General features: G+C 55.1%; 1 protein-coding gene across 2 annotated transcripts in view; it reads right to left on the reverse strand.

Annotated features, from left to right (window-relative positions):
• The window catches only part of Wscd2 (WSC domain containing 2), a 94,388-nt gene extending 88,194 nt beyond the window's left edge, over window positions 1-6,194 (reverse strand). The window contains exon 1 of one of the 2 annotated variants that reach the window (XM_063271546.1): window positions 5,761-6,194. The gene's annotated coding sequence lies outside the window, so the exon portion shown is untranslated. The remainder of the gene's footprint in view (window positions 1-5,760) is intronic. The other variant, NM_001271178.2, reaches the window with a different exon arrangement.
• Window positions 6,195-6,619: the final 425 nt, after the last annotated feature.

The raw sequence follows: 6,619 nt of genomic DNA on the forward strand, positions 1-6,619 counted from the left end.
CCACTGCCCCCTACTGTCCACATGGCCCTGAGAAGCCCTATCCCACCCATTTCTGCTTTCCATTCCTCTGAGAAGCTGGTGGCTCATGGGCTCATGGGTGGCCAGCCTTTCCTGGCCTCTGGATACCTCACAGTACAGGCTAGAAACCTCACATGCTACCCAATCCACAGGTTCATTAATAGTGGCTTCATCCCCTCTCTCCGGCCACAGCCTGGGGACCTGGAGGAGTTTGGGGATCAGTGATTATAATTTCTGGCAGGGTCCAAATAGTAAACACAATATGGGCTGTGAAGCTCATATACTCTACCAGCCAGCCCTGCCAGGCGTGGTTCAGAGCCCCATAGAGGCCATGCAAATGAGTGGACATAGTCATGTGCCAATAAAACTTTATTTACAAAAACCAGATCGTAAACCCGACCTGCCACTTCCCAGTTCCCTGTTCTTCTAGGTCTTGTTAGGCAGAGTCTGGTACCTCCTCTGGGGCCGGGCTGAGGAGACTGTTCTGAGGCAAAGGGTCTTTTCCAGCTTTAGCATGAAAGTTCTGATCCAGGGAGACTGGATTCAGAGCAGGCAACAGGGCTATCCTGTCTGGGGTTCAGGGCCCCTGGCTTCCTCCTAGGACAGCTTTGTGCTGTGCCATCTGGTTGTCCACTCTGTAAAGGGGAGGGAGGGAAGGACTGCCGTTTATTGTAGCGTGAACTGTGCCAGGTACTCGCAATGGGGCTTGGTGAACATTTTCTTCATTAAACAGCCCTGTGTTGTGGGACCAGAGTTCTTCCCGGGGCCGGGGGAGGTGAAGAGTGGACAGTCCTGCCTCAGGTCCCTCCAGAGCTGTCATCCTTACATGCTGGGAATCTCACCCTTGTCACTTCTGTGACCATCCCAGAACATGTCACTCAGAGGAACCTGAGCAAGCCCTGGGATCAACAAGTATTGATGTCAGATGGATGGACAGATGGATGTGTGAGTGAAAGACTGATGGATGGATAGATGGAGAGGTAGACGGATGGGTGGATGGACGGGTGGGTGGGTGGGTGAATGGGTTGGTGGAGGGGTAGGGGTATGGGTGGATGGATGGACGGATGGATGGAGAGATAGACGGATGGGTGGATGGATAGATGGGTGGGTGGATGGAAGGATGGATGGACAGATGGATGGATGGGTGGGTGGATGGGTTGGTGGAGGGGTAGGGGTATGGGTGGATGGATGGGTGGATGGATGGATGGATGGAGAGGTAGATGGATGGGTGGATGGAAGGATGGATGGGTGGGTGGATGGGTTGGTGGAGGGGTAGGGGTATGGGGGGATGGATGGATGGGAAACTCTCCCACATTCACACAAACACAGGCTTGTTCTGAGCCATGACTCATTCCCACCAACATATCCTTCAGGTGAGCTAATGGGAAACGGTTTTATGGCTCTGACATCCATTATGTCAAACTTGCCTTCCGGTGCTGGGAAGGCAATATGACATCACATTTAAAATGTACTCTCTGACATCAGGTGGCTCCCATGAGTCCCTAGGAAAGCCTTTCCCTGGGCTGTATGAGACAGATAATCCACACACATTTCCGGACCCCGCAGGAGACCATGACAGTTGTCTCACGGGGCACTCGGTGTGTGCTGAGCAAATGCCCTCTTAACTGTCATCACACTAGGCTGAGCAGAGGGCAGGTGGGGCTGTGGGGTGGCTGCAGTGAGCGGCACACTGTGTGGCTCTGCATAGAACACCAGGATCAGGCAGGGTCAGGAATCAAAGCGACTTAGTAGCCACCATGTCACCTGTCCAGGACCACAATGATGGTGCACAGCAAACAAACCCTTGTGGCTTCTCCAGCTCACCTGTGTCTGACGAGGCTGAACTCTGATCCTCCCTGAGGCTAGCACAGGCTTGGGAGGCAGCAGTGGCCTCAGAGGAGCCCTGTCGCCCAGGTTCTCACACACAAGGGCTCTATGAGGCCTAAGCCAGGACATGTGTATTGTTATTCCTACTTCCTCTAATAGGCCTTGACAGTCACGGGGGCCAAGACTGTGAAGACCGTCTGCCCCCCTCCAGTGAAAGCAAAATGAGTTCTCAGGGCCAAGGCTACCAACATGGGAGGAGGGGCCAGAAACACATGTATCCCACAAGCCTGCAGCAGCCAGGCTGGGGAAGAGCCTGTTCCCTGCTCATCAGCTTCTCACCTTCACCCTGCCCCCTTGTCGGGAAGACCCAGAGCAGGCATCCTTTTCATCCCTGGGGCCAAAGACCCAACTCCTGCATCACCCCGATCCCCACCTTCCAAACATCTGGACCTGCTCCGGGGAGCCATTAATCTATGGCAATTTCTTCCCTCACTTGATTTGTTTATTTAAGGAAAACAAGTCTCTCCTAATTAGAAGCGCCGTGGAGATGCTCAGCTCATCCGAGCTGCCTGCTTTCAGACCTTCTGCCTGGATGCATACCTGTGTTCCCAGCATCTGTGGGTGCGTGCAGCGACAGTCTTAAATGGAGGCTTCTGGTAAGACAGACTTGGGCATGTGGGTGATGAAGGAGGCTGGGAATGTGCTCTGGAGTGCCTGGGACACACGCACCATCCCGGCAAGCTTAGAGCTGGTACAGGTGAACTGGCCCTCACAGGGTGCCCAGCATGAAGCACACCATAGAGGTACCATAGCTCAGGCTGGTCATATTCATCCTGTTCTGTCCAAGTTTGCACCTCCACAGTCACTCAGACACACACACACACACACACAGACACACACACACACACACAGACACACACACACACAGAGGAAGACAGACAGACAGACAGACAGACAGACAGACACCTGGTCATGCAGAAGTCTCATGGTCACACACAGGCACACGCTACAATAACAAGCAAGCTGTCGTAAGCTGATAGCCCCAGTACATACATCCAGCATCTCACTAATCCACACTCACTAACCCACAGGAGATGTGAAAGTTAGACACTCTAGAGCACACAGGCACACTCAAATGGACACCAAAATCACCCATACTAGGGGATACACACACACACACACACACACACTACAACTAAGTGTGCAATGTGCTGAGCGTGCACACACTCACATGTGTCTGTGTACACACAGTGTGCATGGCAAGACAGAGGCATACACCCATAGAAACATACATATGTACAGAGACTTGACACTCACAAGCGTCGGAAATCACGTGTAGAGACTTGCAGACACCTGAATGCCGGCATGCACACGTCTAGAGAGGGATGAGCCAGTGTGTCAGGCTGTGCCTCTCAATATGCGTAGACAGACCTGAAATGTGCTGAAAGCACACAGATACGAGTGTCCCTGATGGCACAGCACAAGCCCACCTCACATCCCTTCGTGCACAGGCACTCACACACACACACACACACACACACACACACACACACACACACGCACGTTCACGGGTAGCTCTTCTCTCAGAGGCACACATACAGTTTGCATTGCACATTCATAAACCCATGGGCACACACTCATTAAATGTCAAGTCCACCTTGGCTGTTCTGATACATGTATACATACATGGTTGGTACAGTCATGACTGCACATGCACTTGGCTGCAGAGATCGCACACGCAATGCCCCCTGCACCCTAGTCAAACTGTTCATTTATTAGTGTTCTGAAAGTCAACCCTTCAGATTCTACCAGCGCGTGGTGTCTCTATCCCTAAGCTGCATCTACCACCTCAGTGCACAGTGGCTGCTCCCCACCCATGCTCTCGGCAAGAACCCAGAGCAAGCTTCACAACCAGTCAGAAAGAGTGTCCACTGCCCGCTCCCTGCAGTCTCTGACTATGCCCCGCCCCTACCCTACCACAGACCCAGAAAACACTCTTCTCCCCAGCATTGGTTGTTCTTCCTCTACCAGGGAACAGCAGCCTCGCATGCCCAGCCCTGAGGCAGACTGGATGCCTGACCCGGAACAGACAGAATGTCCCTGCTCTGGGTCCCTAGACAGCTGCAAAGTTGAAGCCATGGAGACAGCTTACCTCCATCTCCTGTTGTCATGACAACGCGGCAGCTGGGTGCATCCAGCCCTCCCAGACTGCCCTGGGCTCCCCACTGGGAGCAGCTGGTCCAGCAACGGTTTTAAAAGGAAGCAGAGAGGAGGCGGGACTGCAGGTATCCTACTATTGGAGAGACCTAAGATCCCGGCCCCAGCTGAGGATCCTCAGGTTCAGGGAAAGCCTCCCTTGGGAAAAGGTTCCGAAGGTCCATGCACAACACCTTCACATGGGCATCCCCATTGCTCCCGTGCTCTACCAGACTGTGAGGAGTACTCCCACATCATCTCAGTGAGTGCTCACAGCACTGTTCCAAAGTAGGAACTATGAACTCTTACTTTACCGTGGGGGAGTAGCCAGGGGCCACTCAGATCTACTTTAAGACCCGAGTTCCTAAACACTAAGGTGTAACACACACACACACACACACACACACACACACACACTCCAAGACTTTGAAAATCCCATCTGCCACATTGCTCAGGGCCACACAGTGGCCTGAATGGGGATCTCTGAGGATACATGCTATCTCTTCATTCTTAGAGAAGTGGCCACCGTGGGGATCTCTGAGGATACATGCTATCTCTTCATTCTTAGAGAAGTGGCCACTGTAGCCCAGAGAGGGTTAGAGGTTTGATATGGGTTACAGAAGCAAGTCAAAGGCCAGTTTGAAGCCACTTCCTGAACCAGAGCTGCTTTTCCCCCAGGATATCCACCACAGACCTTTGACACCCTGGAGGAGTGTGCATGTTTGGGCAGCCTGGGAAAGTGGCTTCGGGCCTCAGATCAGACTCCTAAGCCTAGGCAGGAAATCTTTCAAATCTCACCCAACAGCTCAAGAGCTCAAGAACCCCCAGCAAGGCTGCTCCCCAAAGACAGATACCCAGCTCCAGTAGGAGGCTGATCCACGGCCAAGGGATCACTTCCAAACACCGCTCTAGGCCGGGCCAGAAAAGAGAGCGTTCACTGTGTCTCTAGGGGACATCAAGAATACCAAAGACCAACCAGCATGCTCCTGACCCCAGCCCCAGTCAGGAATGGAAGACAGTGATGTCCTCCATGTGGACACAAGGGTGGCCTCTTGGAAGTGTGCATTCACTAGGGAGAAAGGTGTTATGGCCACACTCGGTGGTACTGTAGGTTGGGATAGCCTCAGGGATTCGCGTGGGCAGCCACGGGTCAGTGGGTCACCAGCAGCCCGGGCCCCCTCAGTCCCCTTCCCTGCCGCTTGCTCCTCTCATTGAAGAATGCAGGCAGCTCTCTCTGATTTTTTTAAAGCTTTCTTTTTCTCTCTAAAGGGACAGACCCTCTGCCTCTCAAGGAGTGGGGTGTGCCCCTTGAGGGGGCTTGGAAAGGAGCCGAGGGTCTCCTGGAAGGGCACTTGGGCCTGCTGGCATTTGGACGGAGGCAAGTGGCTCTCTCCCACCACAAGTCCCTCGGGACCCACAGAGGCCCGTCTGCAAAGTGGGCTTCGCAGAGCCCACACTGCGTGGCTCTGGCTGCTGCTTGGTTCCCCAGTGCGGGCACCACCCCAAGGCCGGCTGGCTCACAGGCACTACTCGCCCCTTCTCCCTAGACTGGAAGCTGGCCGGGCAGCGGAGTGTGATCCAAGGCCCCCCGCTGCTCCGGCAGCCCCAGGGGTGTCCCCACACTCGTCCGCGGCTAGAGGAAAGTTTGTCATCTCCCCGGAGCCTCCTGTCGCCTCTCTGCAGCTCGGGGCTGGCTAGGGACCCGTGGCCGCTGCTTACCTGAGGATGCGCCGAGCTCTCCGTGCCCGGTAGGGCGCAGCGCGGAGCAGGAAGCCCGGAGCGCGGAGCCAGGGCTGGGGCTGAGCGAGACTGAGGCCGGGGAATGAGCTGGGGCTGCGCGGGCGCCCGCACTCCCGGCCCTGCTGGAGCAGTCTGCAGCCCGAGCTCCCGCGCCCGCCGCCTCCCCGCAGCCCGGCCCGGCCGCCCGCGCTTAACTCCTTGCGTTCCGGCCTCCCGCCGCGCCCGCCGCAGGCCTGGGATCCTGGCTGTGCAGTGCGCTGAGCTCCACTCCTGGGCTGCGGCTAAATGCGCTGAGACCCGGCGAAGGGCCGGCGCCTGGCGTGAGCGTGGTGCGCGCTGGCCGCCGCCGCAAGTCTTGGCCCTGAGCCCGCCCGACAGGCAGCTCAAAGAAATCCAACAAAGGACAGTTTTGTTGATGGGTGTTCAGCGTGTTGTTTTAACAGGCCCTGAGTTTTGCCTGTGTGGCTTCTGGCTGTCACACTCCCTCTCTGAGCTTGTTGGATTTCTGGCTGTGTGACCCCTGGATGACTCCCGTTGAGGTTCTCTGAGGGGTCTCAGAAGCATCAGACAAGAGTGGAACACAGGGGCTCCTGGTTTGCAGATCTAGCTTGGCTCCAGGTTAGGTCCAAGGGCAACTGGAAAAAATCTAGGCGTAAATATTTTTATTTTATTTTATGTATTTACAACCCCCCATCCCCTCTCACCAAAACAGGGCTTCTCTATGTAGGTCTGGCTGTCCTGGAACTCATGATGTAGAATAGGCTGGTTTTGAACTCCTAAAGGTCCGCCTGCCTCTGCCTCTGCCTCTGCCCCTCAAGTGCTGGGATTAAAGGTATGA

The sequence above is a fragment of the Rattus norvegicus genome, chromosome 12, assembly GCF_036323735.1.
Source record: "Rattus norvegicus strain BN/NHsdMcwi chromosome 12, GRCr8, whole genome shotgun sequence".
In the NCBI taxonomy this organism is placed as follows: Eukaryota; Metazoa; Chordata; class Mammalia; order Rodentia; family Muridae; genus Rattus; species Rattus norvegicus.